Consider the following 17463-nt stretch of genomic DNA (forward strand, 5'->3'; position numbering starts at 1 on the left):
TGGTCAGGATGTTCAGGGATCCCCCAGGCTCAAGCCTGCCATGAACAGGAAACTTCTGGAACACCAGCATCAACGTCGATAGCAACGTCAGTTTTAAATTGCCACGGAATGAGAGGGTGCTGACCAAGAAACAAACTCCTACTCCAAAAATAACACCTTCAAACTCCACTGAAATTTGTAGCTGCCCATATGGACAAGCCAAATGCATTCTGCAGAACATCTTTATGATGAGACTAGACGACCGGGGCGGCGGGTTGGGAAGCTCATCTATGTAACCGGAAGGTTGCCGGTTCGATGGACAAGACACTTTACCTACTGCCTACTGGTGTTGGCCAGAGGGGCTGATGGCGTGATATGGCAGTCTCACTTCTGTCAGTCTGCCCCAGGGCAGCTGTGGCTACAACTGTAGCTTGCCTCCACCAGTGTGTGAGTGAATGAATAGTGGAATTGTAAAGCGCTATGAGGGTGTCGAAAAGCGCTATATAAATACAATCCATTATTATTATTATTAGACAAAGGTTGAACTATTTGGCCAAAATGACAGGTGGTGTGTTTGGAGGAGTAGCACTGCAGCGGCCGTCAAGCATGGTGGTAGCGTCATGCTCTGGGGCTGTTTTTACACTATTGCTACTGGTACATTACACAATGTGGATGCAATAATACAGGACTCTCCTTTTTTTTTTTTACTTGACAACGATCCCAAACACAAACGAAAACTCGATTCAAATGGAAGCACATTCAAAGCACATTAGCTCACATTAGCTAAGCCAGGTCTTTGCGAGGAAACTAACCAATTGAAATAAACTCTACCAATTCTGCCATGATGAATGGTCAATTATCCAGCCTGAATTATGCCAGAAGCTTGTTGATGGATACCAAAAGTGTTTGGTTGAGGTCAAACCTTCTGAGACATTTAACCAAATACTAGTGAGGATGTAAGTATATATTTAAGTCTTTATGCATAGTTTTCGACCCTGTGTGAATTAGAGAAAATTCCAAATAAATTCAAACTTGAGCACCCAGCTCTTATTTTTTAAAGTAATTAAAGATGTATGCTATACCATCATTCCACCATCGAAAAAGGCCAGTTCCAATAACTTATTTAAAAAAACCAAATTACCATGACATTCATGATGAGTGTGTATAAACATCTGACCACAACTGTATGTTTAAATGTGGAATGAATGGGTGGTGTCTGTAACACTAATATTAGTGCACATCTTTTCATTTTTCTAAGCCCGTCAGCTTTTCAAAGCCTCTGAATGTATTGCAGGAAATATTCATTAAAGCTGAAAAGACTGGAGTTCAAGCTGAACAGTTTCAGAGCCAAAAAGTAGAAGTAATGAAATTCTGGAAAAACACAGACTGGTTACCACACGCTTTATTTTTCCATCCTTTAGCAGAAATAGTACAAGTATAAAGGAGATGGATAAAAGCAGCATGTCTCTTGTCTCTGCGAACACTGTCACATTAGGTCAGCACTCGGTTGGTCAGTCAGTCCATCAAAGTCACCGTGGAAACCACCTGAGAAGACAACCAGAGTAAACTGTGACTGCTGTTCTTTCTGTCACAGACCTTGGCTCCTTTTCACAAATCATATCCCAGTTCTTCTGTTGGAATCATCTGTGTTTGAGGATGACCTCTGCCCTGATGCTGGACTGTCAGGTGACGTACAGTGGTGTGAAAAAGTGTTTGCCCCCTTCCTAATTTCCTATTTTTTGTGTATTTGTCACTCTTAAGTGTTTCAGATCATCAAAAAATTTAAATATTAGACAAAGATAACATGGCCCTGTATGAAAAAGTATTTGTAATTAAATAGAAATTTTCTAACAAACTGAAGCAAGCTAAGAGATCTCAAAAAGCAAAACAACATACCACGATCCAAAGAAACGGCTGATAAACAAAGTAGGTGACATCTCTCAGTCTGGAAAGGGTTAGAAGGCCATTTGTAAGGTTTTGGGACTTCAGTGAACCACGGTGAGAGCCATTATCCACATATGGACAAAACCTCGAACAGTGATGAACTTTCACAGGCCAGCCTACCAAAATTACTGCAAGAGTGCATCAGCAACTCATCCAGGAGGTCACAAAAGAACGATTCTTGACCTCAAGCTGAGATCACGAACAGATGGCCGTATATTCTCACTTGGGTTCTGCAGGAGGACAATCATCCAAAGCACAACAGCAAGTCCACCTCAATGGCTTAAGAAAAACAAAATGAAAACTTTGGAGTGGCCAAAGTCAAATTCCTGACCTGAATCTGATTGAGATGCTGTAGCATGACCTCAAAAAGGTGGTTTAGGCTTGAAAATCCTCCAATGTGGCTAAATTACAACAATTCTGCAAAAATGAGCGGGCCGAAATTCATTCACAGCACTGTACAAGACAGACTGCCATTTATGGTAAACGCTTCGTTTCAGCTGTTGTTGCTAAGTTTGGCCCGACCAGTTATAAGGTTTAAGGGAGCGATCACTTTTTCACACAGGGCCATGTAGGTTTTTTCCTCTTAAAATTTTAAATTTAAATTCTTTTGATGATCTGAAACATTTAAGTGTGACAAATCTACAAAGGAAATAGCAAATCAGGAAGGGGGGAAACACCTTTTTGAACCACTGTATAAACTAGGACATTTTATTCACTCAACAGCTTATCAGGCAAAGTTGGAAATACAAACCCATCAGTTTAGGTGGGCAGAAAACTTAACTCCAGTAAAAATTGCTAACATATCTGTAATGTCTCTTTCCACCTCCACCAGTGAGGTTTCCTCAGGCATTTTTCCTCTTTCTGAATTTCTTACTTAAACTTCACTGTTCTCTTCAGCAATCACCACATAACATATATGATGGTAAATCACAAAAGCCGATTGTACCTTACCTAATAAGTCCAGGACACGCTGATGAAGGCTGGAGCTTCAGGTTCATATGTCAAACTGGCAGATCTGCGTACCCGAGCAGGTGTGTTACACGTCTGGAAGTTAAAGACAAAGTCCAGGCTTTACAAAACCAAGAGTGATCCATTCATTTAGGACTGAAGCCACTGACAGCAAACATTTCATCTTTTGTGTCAAAACCCTCCAATTATAACATTTTTATTGAATCTGATGATAGTAGTCTCTGAAAGTCGATCAGCATCTATTATATATGGGTCGATTCATCTTTTAAAAATGATGAATTCCGGTGATAACAATGAACAGCATCAGAAACAGCATTTTCAAAAGCTGAAGAACCTTTTAACCCTTTAAGACCTACCATAGAACCAAGGCCGCCAAAGCTTACTTTATATTTTTACATGCTGTAGTGCCATTTTTGGGAGCATTTCAAGTTGCTATACATCAATACAACTGTTATAGCCCAAATTTTAATAATATTTATGCATTAAATCCATATTAACCACATAAATTGCAAAAAAGTGCAATAAACTACAGAAAAATTGAACATCGTTTTTGTTTTGTTTTTTTACATATATTTCTACTTGGAGAAATTTAAGAGGTTTATCCCTCAAAACTTTAAATACAAAAAAGTTGCAAAAAATAGTTTACAACCACAGGAAATTTAATTTGAGTGTCTTCATAGTTTTATTTCTGAGATACACCAATTTTTATATACTGCAGAAAAATTGAAAAACAATCCTATAATGCAAATTTGCAAAGAAAACAGCATGTGCATCAAAATAAACTATTTAAAGCAGCGCAATTTGAGTTCTAAGCATCACAGAAACTATTCAGAAAAGCATAAAGTCAAACATGACTTTTAAAAACACCAGTATAGGCTTTTAAGGCCTACAAGTAAAAAAACTACATTTTCCGCGAAAATGACGTCACTTCCGGTTTCGGGCAGGTAATGGCGGACATGCGATCGTTCGCGCTGACGTCTATTTCAATGTAGGAAGTGTTACGAACAGCTGATCGGATTGGCAAAGTGTGTTTCTGGAATATTACATTTTTGTTCCTGCAAGCACTTTTTATGCAATTTTTGCAAAGCTATATGTGGAAGGAAACCGTGACCTAGCACAAGCTGATGGCATAAGATGTAAGTACAACCCCTCCGGTTTCATATGCAAAACAAAATTATTGTGCTAGCTTACATGGTTCCGGTTCTACAGGGATTTAAAAATAGTTACGCAAAACGGAGCGTTGCTGCTCCGACCGCCTTTAAAGGGTTAATGCTTGATGCACTGCACCCATATCTAACAGCTCGGGCAAATTAGGAAAAAAAAATCTATGGTGTCATGGACAAGAAAGTCTACCACAACATTTTAGTGCATTATGGAGTCTCTTCTGGACCGGAGCTGATTAGTCGTGGGTTCATATACCAACAAGACATTGACCCCAATCATAAGTCAAAGCTGTGCAGACACTATTTGACCAAGAAAAAAGAATGTGAAGTTCTGGACCTGATGAAATGGCGAAGCGAAAGGTCAGACTTCAGTTCTGTTGAGCAGATTTGAGATTTAATGTATTCAAAGACAGCTCGTTTTATGCAAACCAATTCTCTGTGGACATCTAGAAGCTATTTGGACATCAATAGCAAAAGACACTATGGATAAGGAACAGTAAATAATGCGCTTCAGTGCTTGAACATTTGCACACTGAAGAGAAATGTCTATGTGCAGAGCAATGTCTCATGAAATCAGAAAAGATGGCCAGATTTGGTATATCTTTCTATGAACATTTGCGTACCGGGATGCAGTTGTTCCCCTGTTTGGGACACAGGTGGAGTTGGCAGTGAAGGAAGATGTCACTAGAGCCCCCAGTGAACCGGAACATGTTGAAGGAGAAGTAAGTGGAGGTTGCCAGTCCGTTTTCCTCCACCTGCACCGTCGGGTCAGCAGGGTTTGCACAGCTGATCATAAGCAGGAAAATAAACTTTGTTCAGGAGTCCATAATAGTGATCAAAAGGAGTTGAATTAATCTCTGAGCAGCAGCGAGCAACCACCACCTCTGAGTTTCTCTCACCCGTTAATGATCAGATCATGTCTTGGACTGCTGGTGGGTGATGCCTTGTCAGTTGCCCAGCAGGAGTCGGTCACCACACTGACCATGCTTCCATCCAAGCCATCGGTCTTCAACACCATCCAGATTTTCTCGTTCAACTGCAATTCACTGTTCCACTCCACAAGTTGTGTGCAGCGTAGGCCTTGATAGTCAGAGTGTAATTCCAAGCTCCAGATGTGATGCGCTGTGCAACGGACCTGCAGAATGCACACATTTACACTGTTGTTAACAACAATCCCAACTAGGGCTGCTCAATTAATCGAATTTTAATCACGATTACGATCTGGGCTTTCAACGATCATTAAAAATGACTGAGCCGATTATTAGCCCCTCCCTCATTTACCCTTAAAGGCCGGTCCGTGAAAATATTGTCGGGCATAAACCGGTCCGTGGCGCAAAAAAGGGTGGAGACCGCTGATTAAGAGGACACGAGGGAAGCTCGGAAAGCTAAGCAGAAGTTATTTGGAGAGGAGAGTGACTGCCGTTGGTTGAAAAGAGAGGTAAAAAAAAAAAAAGAACAAACTTCATTGGTGTTGCACACTATTTTATATTATTTTTTAAAGTCATTGTTAACCCTTTAAATCCGGTCAGAGCAGCATGCTCCGTTTTGTGTAACTATTTTTAAATCCCTGAAGAACCCTGAGCCGTGTAAGCTAGCGCAATAATTTGTTTTGCATATGAAACCGGAGGAGTTGTACTTACATCTTATGCCATCAGCTTGTCCTCGGTCACGGTTTCCTTCCACATAAAGCTTTGCAAAAATTGCATAAAAAGCTCTTGCAGGAACAAAAACATAATATTCCAGAAACACGCTTTGCCGATCCGATCAGCTGTTCGTAACACTTCCCACAGTGAAACAGACGTCAGCGTGAACTATCGCATGTCCGCCATTTCCTGCCCGAAACCGGAAATGACGTCATTTTCGCGGAAATGTAGTTTTTTTTACTTGTAGGCCTTAAAAGCCTACACTGGTGTTTTTATAAGTCATGTTTGACTTTTCTGAATAGTTTCTGGGATGCTTAGAACTCGAATTGCACTGCTGGAAATAGTTTATTTTCATGCACATGCTGTTTTCTTTGCAAATTTGCATCATAGGATTGTTTTTTCGTTTTTCCTGCAGTATATAAAAATTGGTGTATCTCCAAAATAAAACTATGAAGACACTCAAAATAAATTTCCTGTTGTTGTAAACTATTTTTTGCAACTTTTTGTATTTAAAGTTTTGAGGGATAAACCTCTTAAATTTCTCCAAGTAGAAATATATGTAAAAAAAACAAAAATGATTTTCAATTTTTTTTGTAGTTTATTGCACTTTTTTGCAATTAATGTAGTTACTATGGACTTAATGCATACATATTATTAAAATATGGGCTATAATAGTTGTATAGCAACTTGAAATGCTCCCACAAATGGCACTACAACATGTAAAAAAATAATATAAGCTCTGGCGGACTTGGTTCTATAGTAGGTCGTAAGGGTTAAATAAATATCGTCAAATAATCGAGATCTCAATTTCAGTGAAAATAATCGTGATTATCATTTTTGCCATAATCGAGCAGCCCTAATCCCAACATCTTAAAATACTTGCACTGTTAGCAATGCCCACATTTTAACAAATATTCAAACAATACCTAGCAGCCACTACAAACCAGTCTCTGATTCTGAAGGTTGCAGTGTGGATGCTTGGCTGACTGTAAACACAGGAGAAGTCGATCTGGACTTGGTCTTTGCGAGTGATGACGTCAGAAGAGTAATTCTGGCTCCTGATGGTGTTCTTATAGATGATGTAGCTGTTGTTGGTCTGCAGGGTCACATAATCAGATACTAAGCAAGTTCTTCATTGTTTCATCTTTAACATCTGATACTGTTTAAGATGTTGACTGACTGGTATAAACTTCAGATGACCAAAAATTTTAGAATTCACAGAGATCAAAGCTTAAACAGCAGGAGATGAAACCCACCGTGACCACCGTCCCACATCTCTTGCTGCTGTTGAAGCTGAAGGTCACCATGTGGGTGAGCTTGTCCACCCGACCCCTGCAGGTCGGGTCGTTGAGCTGTAAAGCAGAGTAATTGATGTCTTTGTCCTCCAGGAGACAACCGACCAGAGTTAGTGAAGCAGAGTTCTCCTTGCAGACCGTTGCATCACCTGAACGTCACAATATCAGTCAGAAAAATCACAGTTAGAAGCTTTCCTACATTATTCAGCCCTGTTGTCATGGTGATGTCACAGCTGTCGTACCCAAAGAGTTGTTTGCTTGGTACTTGGAGGCAAAAATGGCCCGACAGAAGCAGCGAGTGTCACCACTGACCGTCTTCTCACCACAGAACTCGTGATCGCTGCAGGTCCTGTCCTGACAGAAGGCCTCAGAGGCTACAGAGGAACACACTGATGTATTATCCTGAAAACGTGGGAGCTCTAAAAATCCACAGTTCAGTTCTTTAACAAAGGAGAGCTTATTAATAGGGGTGGGTTTTGATTAGTGATTTATCGATTAAAATCGATTCTAGCTTGGATAACGTGATATCGATTCATTAAAATCCTGAATCGATTTTTTAATCTAAATTTTAATTTGCCCGAAAAGCCAGAATCTCAGGTTAAACCTCACAAAATTTCAACAACCACCAAACAGCTAAAACAGTAAATGAGAGCAGGTACATGGATTCTGCACAAAGACGTAAACACAAAGCGCGGACCCGCGGATCAGGATCAGAATCAGTGAGATGTTGCCTTTCTCACCCGACGGCACGGACTGGGGCTGAAAGTCGACAGCTCGCTGATTCTGATGTTTCGGCGGGTCCACGCTTTGTGTGTACGTATTTTTTGCGCTAGATTCCGAAGCTGCAGGTTTTCACTGAACCAGCCGCAAAAGAAGCAGCAAACTACGCTTCACATTTGATAAACATCGACGTGAATTTCCTCTGACTTTTGCTGTTTTGCTTCCACCACGATACAATCACACTTCATGCACAGCTCTCTCTCTCTCTCTCTCTCTCAGTCTACTTCAAGAACAGTTTTGTTGAGCTAGTTAATAGGTATGCCCTCATTGTCATCTGTTGTGATTTTATTTTGAAAGGATGCTTCCTGTTATGCTGCGGAGTATACGCGAGAGTTCAATAAACAAAGTCACCTTTTGGTGTGAATGTTCCCATGAAAGCCGATGCCCCACGTGTGATTATTCCTCCGTCTAGATAATAAGTATCTTCAATATTCATGCAGATTCTGCTGGAAGACCCGTCTCTGCTAACAAGTTTCCAGTCTAAAAATCTGTTTTCTTCATTATTCGCTTGCGCACAAGTCTACCATTGTTTACAGCACTGTTGGCCGCTGTTTTTTTCCTTTTACTTACTTCCGAAAAGAAAAGCTAATTTCTGCTGTTCAATAGGCTACTGAACAAATTTAAACTTTTTAAAATTGTGCAAAATTGCAAAACGTTTAGCTGTGTCTCTAATAAAACCTCTGTAACTTTGCTCTGCTTCACTTCAGCAGCATCAGGTAATGTTCATATGCTGATTAATGGGTTTCTTTCGTTTTTGATCTACTACAGAATATTTTTATAAAATCTCAGGCCAGGAAAATCACCTTCATGTTTTTCTGTGTTTTATCCTCAGTTACTTTGACACAAAGGTATCTGCTGTGATGCTTACACCTTTGATAAAGTCTCGCAAGTGTCAGCTTTCTTTTTATAGATATAAAAATATAGAAATGTACTGATGCATGATCTGAATTATAATATTTCTGACTGTCTGAGGCCAAATTTCCCCGATTCAAATCAAATCGAATCGAATCAGAATTGAATCGATTCTAGAAATCAGTGACAATCTGACGTCTTATTAAGGTCTTATTAACATCTTACAGCAGCCGGTATTTGATGTCCAGCCATCCAGAGCGTGGTTGTGTAGACTGCAGGCTCTGGCGTAGGCCTTCAGGAACTGACAGTTGAGTCCGTCCACTGCAGGATATTTACACAAAGTGTCGGTGCAGGCGGTTATGTAGGGCTCTGGGTCGATGTCAGTGTTACAGGAGGAGAAGGGCGCCTCCTTCAGGAGATTACAGCTGTACCACAGATAGAGAAACAAAATTGAAGACAATAAAATAATAATCTGTAATCAGTTGTGTTTATCTTCCATCTATGCTACAGTCACATGTGATGTACCATGTAATTTACAAGACAGATCAACACACATGTTTTTTATTACGTCAAAGGGTAAACAGATCCTGCCTTGTGGATCAGTCTGCTCACCGTTCAGTCACACTGTTGCAGTCGATCGTGCTGTCAGCAGTCTCACTGTACTGCATCTTACAGCTAGGGGGCGACAAACAACAAAGTTCAGGCTCATTCATACAAACAGAATATCTGCAACATCAGCAGCAGCAGTCAGAGGGACTCTGAGCTTGTGATGAGGTCTTACCTGGTGGAGCTGTACTCAGAGAGCCTCAGGTCACTCAGAGAGCTGCTGGAGTTTCCACACAGACCCTCCACAGATGAACCAGCAGGTCCTGCACAGGATCAGGACAGAATGAGTCAGATCAGCATCAATATTCAAACTGGAGGAACACAGCAGCTCAATAAATAACAGCACAGTTTACAGTTTACATTACATGAGTTAAACTTTATTTTCTGTACCTTCTAAGAGGATCTGTGCGGTGTTGCCATCAAAGAAGACAGAGATGTTGAGGTTGGTGAGTTCGGCAGTGACTCCAGTTTGGTCCTTAGAGAGCTGCACACCATGAACCAACTGAGGTGAGCTGCTGAGGGTCAGTGTGGAGTCGTCCAGCTGCATCACAGCAGAGACAAAGTGGAGGAAACACTGAGTGAAACATGTCAAACACACAAACAGGCTGATTTCACAGCAACAACCACTGAGTTTAGCAGCTCTGAAAGAACTGCTTCTAACAGCCCTGAGAAGAACGATGCGAGGAGACACAGCAGAGGATGAGGGAGGACTTTGGATCAGACTCCACTCTGACACATGAACTGTGGCTGTAGGTCGCTTACCTGAACTCTCCCACCTTGTTCCAGGTGAATGTCATGCCCGTCCACACGCAGCGTCACACTGTCCAAAAAGCTCACATCTTTACGACGTCTGTCCCTGAAGTTCCCCAGAACAAGGAAGTCTGGGAGTGACGGAGTCGAGAACAGAGAGTATGCACAGCGATCCTGGATGGAGTTCATATGGCCGTGGACGTCGATGACAGTGGGGCCGGTCACAGTGCAGGTGGAGTCCAACACACAGCTAACAAAGGCAACCAACCACAAACATCACCATGAGTTGCTGCCAAAGAAGGTTACCCCAGGGGACCCTCTATTTCTTAAGTTATTTCACTGTAGAACCTTTTAGTAACAAAATATGAAGAGAAAATATTTACATGCCGTTGCCTTGACAATGCTCCAATGGACCACAACCAGAGGTCTGGAGGGTTGCAGTCTCAGAACAGGTGACACTGGAGCAGATTTGTGGGTCAGAGTTGACCACAGTACCAGGTTTATACACAGTACCTGGGAAGAGAGGCTTCACTTTAGTTCAACAGTTTTCCAACTGTAAGTGCAAATAAAACAGTAACAATCAAATCTTTCAGAATTACATAATCCCAAAGTCACGGTAGGAGTTTAAGATTCACTAACCTGAGTGTCTGCATCCACTGATATCTATGGTATGATTTTGAGACTTGTAAACAATGTTATTAACCTCTACTTTGTTGATTACGACATCACTGACCTGAGTATAGAACTAAACAGAAACAAACACAGCTAATGTTATAATCACAGAACAGAAAGAACTGACATCAAGCTGAAAACAGACACAAATGTTGGCATTAAATATAAAGTATTTAACATATTACGTCAAAGTGTTATTGTTCATATACACACAGACTCACCGCCACTAAACCAATGCCAGCTGCTTCCAAAAACATAGCTGCTTCTGTCCCAAAGTTGAATAGGTGTAAGCTAATCTGTAAACAGGTTAACAGGAAAGATTCAGTCACTGTGAAGAAGTTTCATCTGAAAGTGTTTAGAAAAGCTCAGGTTCACAACATTAACATTGGGCCTGTTGAGCTGCATTGCTAAAACATTTTGAATTTCATAATGGAGTGTTTCCATATGCTATAAAAACTACAGTCATCACACATGTTTTTAAATCAGGTGATTATATAACCAATCATCAGACCAATCCTTCTGCTAGCAACAAAAATAGCAGAAAAAGTGATTTTTAAACAAACACGATCATAATCCAACATGTTGTCATATACTGAAGTGATATCCATGCAAGTCTCTGTTTTCATGGTCTGTATTGTCTTAAAGTGCTTCTGTTTTCAATCTTTAATAGTTGCTTTTGATGTTTAGTTTGTTTGGTTATGATTATGCATTACTTTTACCATTCACATGCGTTGGTCCTGTCTCCTGTGTACGCTTAGATGCCTTTGCATCTTTGGTTTTCCTTCACCCTTCAGGTGAAAACTAGCCTGTACGGCTGCATCTGACATACTCATGTTAATTAGTCTACAATGTCCCTTTAAAAAATAAAAAAAACATTTTTCATTTTATATTTGTTTTCAGTGTTGATTGAAACTATTCATTTTAGGCACACCCTTCAGGCTTTGTGATGCAGAGCAGGACTCACCATTGAACTGCTGATCTGCATGGTTATTTGCACACTGCATCTCAAACTGTTCTGAATTGTTTGTGTTTTATTTTTAACCCAACGTTCAAGAACAGACTCTGCTTGAACTATATTAAAAGCTGCTCTCCTTTTGTCAGGTGAGCTCCCCACGATGCAGTCGCCTTCATTCCTAGGGTCGTAAAACTTGTCAAAACACATCACAATGTCTCGTCTTGTGAAGGTCACCTGTAAAAATCAGAGACACAACAAATCAAATAGCAAAATATTTTGTGGGTTTTTCTGTCATGTACAGCTGAACTGTTGGTGCTCGGGTTTCAGTCAGAGCTCTCGCTCTTCTTCAGGAAGCTGCATCAGGTGATGGTTACATACTCAGCATCACTGCAGAGGACATTAATAAGACGCTGATCTCTGAACTCTTCACTCAGTCTGCAAACATCATCTCTGCTACAGGTGGAGATTAAACAGCAACAACACATAAAGCTCTGCTAAAACATCAGGCTTCATCCTACTCACATAGAGCTTCCCGTACTTCTGTCCATAATATGTGATGGGACATGAGCTGATGTCCAACACTGAAGGCTGAGTGACTGACTGTTGCTGAGCACCTGAAGACACAGACACACGTGAGAGGTGTGAGCTGCAGCTTGTTAGCTGTTAGGACAAACAAAGGTTCACATTCACGCATTTGTAGAAACAAAGTATTCGTACAAGTTGCCAAAATCTTGGAAAAGGAGGGTAGATTACAAGTTAAACTTGGGGAACTTATATGGATGGGTATAGTAGACTTAACGTTTTTATTACTTACTCACTTTACACTCTCATTTGTAATAGCAGAGCATACTCGATGCAGCGATGGACAGCCGGATAGGTCATGATCAGTCTCATAGCTGGTGTAAAAGAACTATTCAAATTATTTTGCTAAAGAAATAGGGTTGATGGATATATGGGGACTTATGAAGTCTTATCTATGTTACGGTAGTACATTAACATGTACTCTCACGACAGGCCTAAACACTAAAGTACAGAAAGGTTACTATGTTGTAACTTCAGATATTGTATCGTATAGATCAGCTATGCAGTGTTTGGAAAAGAGAATGAGAGCTGTTTTGATCTGAATATGTTGAGTTGATAACATTCAGAGTGCCAGTGAGGCTAAAACAAAGTAAAACAAAATGTATGAAATACATGACAGGGACTCACAGATAATCAGGGTGAAGCTGAAAAACCAGTAACAGACAGATATGGACAGGGAAAAAACTCCAAATGCAAAGACTGGAGGTCCACTACGAAGCAGGATTCAAACTTATTTACGCTGGGTTTCCTGTCCTGCGAAAGTGTGACTGGGGCATATCATGATGGTAACTAATACTGCAAACCTAACCTGCACTGGGTAAGAGATCAGCAGGTATGAAATCAATCACCTATTCTCCAGAAATGAGCTTGGCCATTTCTGGGAGATCCCTCGGACCTCTGTATGGCGAGCAGTGTTGGTCAAGTTACTTGAAAAAAGTAATCAGTAACTACTGATTACCTCCCCAAAAAATAATGCCGTTACTTTACTGATTACTTATTTTCAAAAGTAATTAATTACTTAGTTACTTAGTTACTTTTTAAAAACACGATTTACAACCTGAAGAGGTGATAAAGCGATAGATCTTTCAGCCCAATTCTCCTTTTTCTGCATAATCCATCATACAAAATGTAATCAAATGGAAAAGTCTCTTTTTTTAAACTTGTTTTATTAGTTTTAATCTTTTAACTTTTTGCATCAAGCAAAACTTAAATTATATGCAACATTCTCTGACTTGAATAAATTAGTTTAACATTTAAACCTATTTTCTACACATTCCAGCACATAAAATAAAATATTATTTTGTGTTTACACTCACTCTTTCAAATAGATGCAAGTAAAACACAGCAGAAAATAAATAAAATCAAAGACTCAGCGGTCCTTTTGCTCTATTTTCACCTGTAAAGCAGGAGTAGGGTAGGCGGATGCTTGCCCTGGTGCAGGTGTGCCGCGGTCAGTTGAAGAATCCGCGAGTTTCTCTGTGAGATTCCCATTATGTGGTAGCTACTCGGTGCTTGCTTGGAAGTTTAGGGGGTTTTTTCGCTGTAAAAAGAAGTTTTCTTCCCACGCACGATGGACGCTAATGTTTTTGTCACTTTTTATGGAATCAAACTCAAAGTAATGTTTTTGTATTTCTCTGAGTATCAGTTAAGAAAAAAAAAAGATTCTCAACTTTATTTGCTGATTTTCTCCTGGCTGGCTGCAGATATCTTAACACATCTTTTCTGTTTTATAAGCATTAATATATTATTCTAAAAGAGAGCAGATATTTGTATTGGTGACCTTAGTAAAACTGAAAAATGTTTAACAACTGAAGTGCTTGAAGTTTAAACTTTTAGTACTATATATTTCTCTACAGTGCCTTTCTCTTCACACACACACTGCTATTTTTGTATGTAGCGATCCATATTTTCCCCATGGTACAGTTTTATCTTCCTGCATCCAGTAAATATGGAAGCTTGTTTCTGCCACTGAAAAAAATGCTGTCAGTTATCTGCAAGTTACACTTTTGGTTTATTGTCTTTAAATTTCAATTTAGTAACTCAAGTTTAGGATCAGGACTAGGGGTTATAATTTGTCTGAGTCTTATTAGTTCAAAATGCCACGAAAATAACTCAATATTAACATAAAACAGGACTTGAAATGTTCAGTTATTACGTGAAAAGTTTAAGATGAGTGAGTTAAATTGAATGTGAACAGAAAACAGGAAATAATTTCTTCCACATAGAACCAAAACTATATTTAGTGTGTTTGGACCCTGAAGGACACAGACATGTTAAATGTGAGCAAAATGTTAGTAGAGCTCAGTGTTTTCAATGCAAAAAAGACCATAGCATTGTCAAACGCGCCAAACCTTCCACGAGAAAATCATAGAAACTAAAAGACAAGACAGGGCGTTTGAAAGAGTTCAGGGAGTCGTGTTGAATGTAATTAATGAACCATCAGATTGATGGATGGGCAGATGACAGAGATCTACATCCCTTGAACTCTTTAAAAATGCTTGTTTGTTTGTATGATTGTTTATTCTAAAATAAAGATATGAAAGCAAGGATCCCAGGAAAATCTGTCCATGTTTGTCAGATTATCAGCACTTCAAATGGCCTTCACTGTCCCTCCTTACTTCAGGTCATTTGGTCTTTGTTCCTCAGTCTCTGATTATCAGTTCCTGAATACTAATCACCAAATACTCAAGTCTAGTAAGGATTAGGGATGGGTATCGTTTAGGTTTTATCCGATACCGGTGCCAAATCGGTACTTTTGAAACGGTGCCAGTGCTCAAACGGTGCTCAAACCGGTGCTTAAAGAATGGAGATCACAAAATTGGTCCAAAAACCTCTCATGTTCAGCTGTTTTTTGTAAAAAGACAACAATGTTAGCCTTTTCTGCAGCTATGGGGCATGTATGGTATCACTCTTGGCTGGAAGCAGTGCTTAAACAATGGAAAAAACACCAACTTTGTCCAAAAACCTCTTGTACCTTTTTAAGGTAATGTTCTTTCTGTCTGTTATGAACCAAATAGGGCCAGGCAATGACATGAGTGAGGTTTCCCACTTTTTCTTTGGTCATTTTAGCCTTTTTGGCCAGGGTGAAGGGAGTATCTGCCATCAAACAAGAAGACAGCCGCATGTAGCTATGATGATGTTTGCTAGTTCACCTTACATGCATTAATGTAATAACGTGGTTAGCCTACTCAACGTAAATTACACACGAACAACATTAAGCTACTCACGCAGAGAAGAACGGCTGCTGCTGCATCATCATCCTCATCATTTCTGCTACACTGGCAGGGCTAGGGGCCAGGACTCTCCTCTCGGCTGCTGCTGCCATCAAATACGGCGCATTTCTCGGCTTTTAAAAAAACGCTATGCGTCGCCAGGTGTTTCATCAGATTCGAGGTGTTGCCTCCTTTGCACAGTATCACAGTATCAGCTTAAAGCACTTGTTGCTGCTGAGTTTGCATATTTTGCTGTGAAGTACAGCCAGACTTTTGAACGCTTCACCTTGGACATTTTTAATCTGTAGCTCTGCTCTAAAAGAACGTACGTACCTGGACCCGCCTACTATCCTCGGAAACGTAAAATGATTGGCTAGAATCTAAAGTGTATCACAGCTCAGGAAAAAAAAGCACCGAAATAAAGCACCGAAATGTGCGCTGCTTTTTGGTCTGGTTACTACCGTTTATGTCAGAACCGGTGCACCGGTACCCATCCCTAGTAAGGATACTTTTAAAGTAGCTGCGGTGCATGCTTACCTGCCAGTACAATGAATGCAGACAGGAAGAGCAGTGGGCACAGCATGTTGGAGGGAACCAATCGCCTGACAAAGACCTGAAAGAAAAAGAAACACAGTTGGACGTCTGTGATTGGACAGAAAGTAGCACAAACATCAAATGGTAACACTTGGAGTTATTACTGTACATCATCTGTAAGGTTAGGAAAATCCCAGCATGCAGAATGTTTGAAATTATGACTCTGATGATGTCACAGAAACAGACTAACTGAACAATCATCACTGTGCGAGTTAAACATCTCCATGCTCCTTCAGCTGTCAGTGAAATTTGTCTCCTTGCATCAACACTTGGCACATTTCCTCTCTGAATCTAAGTTTATTTTCTCATTAAACACCAAACTTCAAAGAAGAGAAACATAACAATATGAATAAAAGACTGGAGGAATGCGTATCATGAGCAAAAAAAACAACGAAAACCCTGAATTTATCCTTTAAAAGGAGGACTCGGCATTTAAAAGTTCTAAAAGTCAGTGTGCGAGTTTTGCCCACTCCTTCGTCTGTCTGTTATTTATCCTGTTAAAGCCACAGAGATGCCCGTCAGTGACTCTTTATTGTTCTACTCGTGCAGCTCGTCTTACCTTCTGGAGCTCTGTTGGAGGATGAGGAGGGTGGAGGCTGCTGCTAAGGAGGCTGTCTGGTGATGGTGTCTCTGTGAGCCGTCCGTCTCTCTTTATTTGGATCCTTCCTGCTGTCCACACCCAGGTAGAGAGGAGGGCTGGAGGAGCTACCTGATGGGAACCTCCCACTGATGAATCAGCCTCTTACAGAGAGACACCTGAAATAAGCCCCCGAGAGCTTCAGGTGTTTTTTGAAACCTTTCAGCATATAACATTTATGTCTTCTTAAATGGAATAAAATTAGAAATAATTCCTTATGAATTTTGATTGCTGAGATTTTTCTAGTGACCAACATCTTGTCCCGGTCCCGTTCGTAATCTCAGCTTTCTAATCACCACGTGGCTGCAAACACAAGTGCACACGGGCAAGAAAGTCGTCAAGGCCACCAAGATACAGAGACGGCAGAGATGGAGGAGAGTCCCAAGGCTGGAACGTTTGAGGCCAGAGATATCGTATCAAACAAAAATTCCTTTAGTTCACTCCTTGTGCTGAAAGTTTTCGTGTCACCCTCACTGCACCTCATCTTTGGGATGACTGTGTATTCACACTGTTAGAGTCCTGTTAATGCCATCATATTACAACAACTTTAATCTACATCTGCTTCTGCTCAGACGGTACCTTTTTAGGGACCAGGAACCAGTGGGGTAGAGAGGAGGGCTGGAGGAGCTACCTGATGGGAACCTCCCACTGATGAATCAGCCTCTTACAGAGAGACACCTGAAATAAGCCCCCGAGAGCTTCAGGTGTTTTTTGAAACCTTTCAGCATATAACATTTATGTCTTCTTAAATGGAATAAAATTAGAAATAATTCCTTATGAATTTTGATTGCTGAGATTTTTCTAGTGACCAACATCTTGTCCCGGTCCCG

At 40.5% G+C, this 17463-nt stretch overlaps 1 pseudogene across 1 annotated transcript; it reads right to left on the reverse strand.

Moving 5' to 3' along the window:
* Positions 1-1366: 1366 nt before the first annotated feature.
* On the reverse strand, positions 1367-16703 carry LOC147334439 (alpha-tectorin-like; annotated as a pseudogene). The gene is made up of 19 exons (XR_015126105.1): positions 16556-16703; positions 15940-16015; positions 12131-12222; positions 11618-11842; positions 10875-10949; positions 10621-10726; positions 10365-10494; positions 9994-10231; positions 9622-9772; positions 9407-9494; positions 9238-9300; positions 8851-9050; positions 7236-7367; positions 6955-7142; positions 6643-6794; positions 4955-5190; positions 4679-4841; positions 2875-2967; positions 1367-1524 (listed from the first exon to the last, which is right to left on the reverse strand). The product of XR_015126105.1 is annotated as an alpha-tectorin-like (transcript).
* Positions 16704-17463: the final 760 nt, after the last annotated feature.

This window comes from Aulonocara sp. 'chitande type north' Nkhata Bay, linkage group LG3 (assembly GCF_057382095.1).
Source record: "Aulonocara sp. 'chitande type north' Nkhata Bay isolate Kocher_YH1m ecotype deep benthic linkage group LG3, A_spYH_male_GT1.1, whole genome shotgun sequence".
NCBI classification, from domain to species: Eukaryota; Metazoa; Chordata; class Actinopteri; order Cichliformes; family Cichlidae; genus Aulonocara; species Aulonocara sp. 'chitande type north' Nkhata Bay.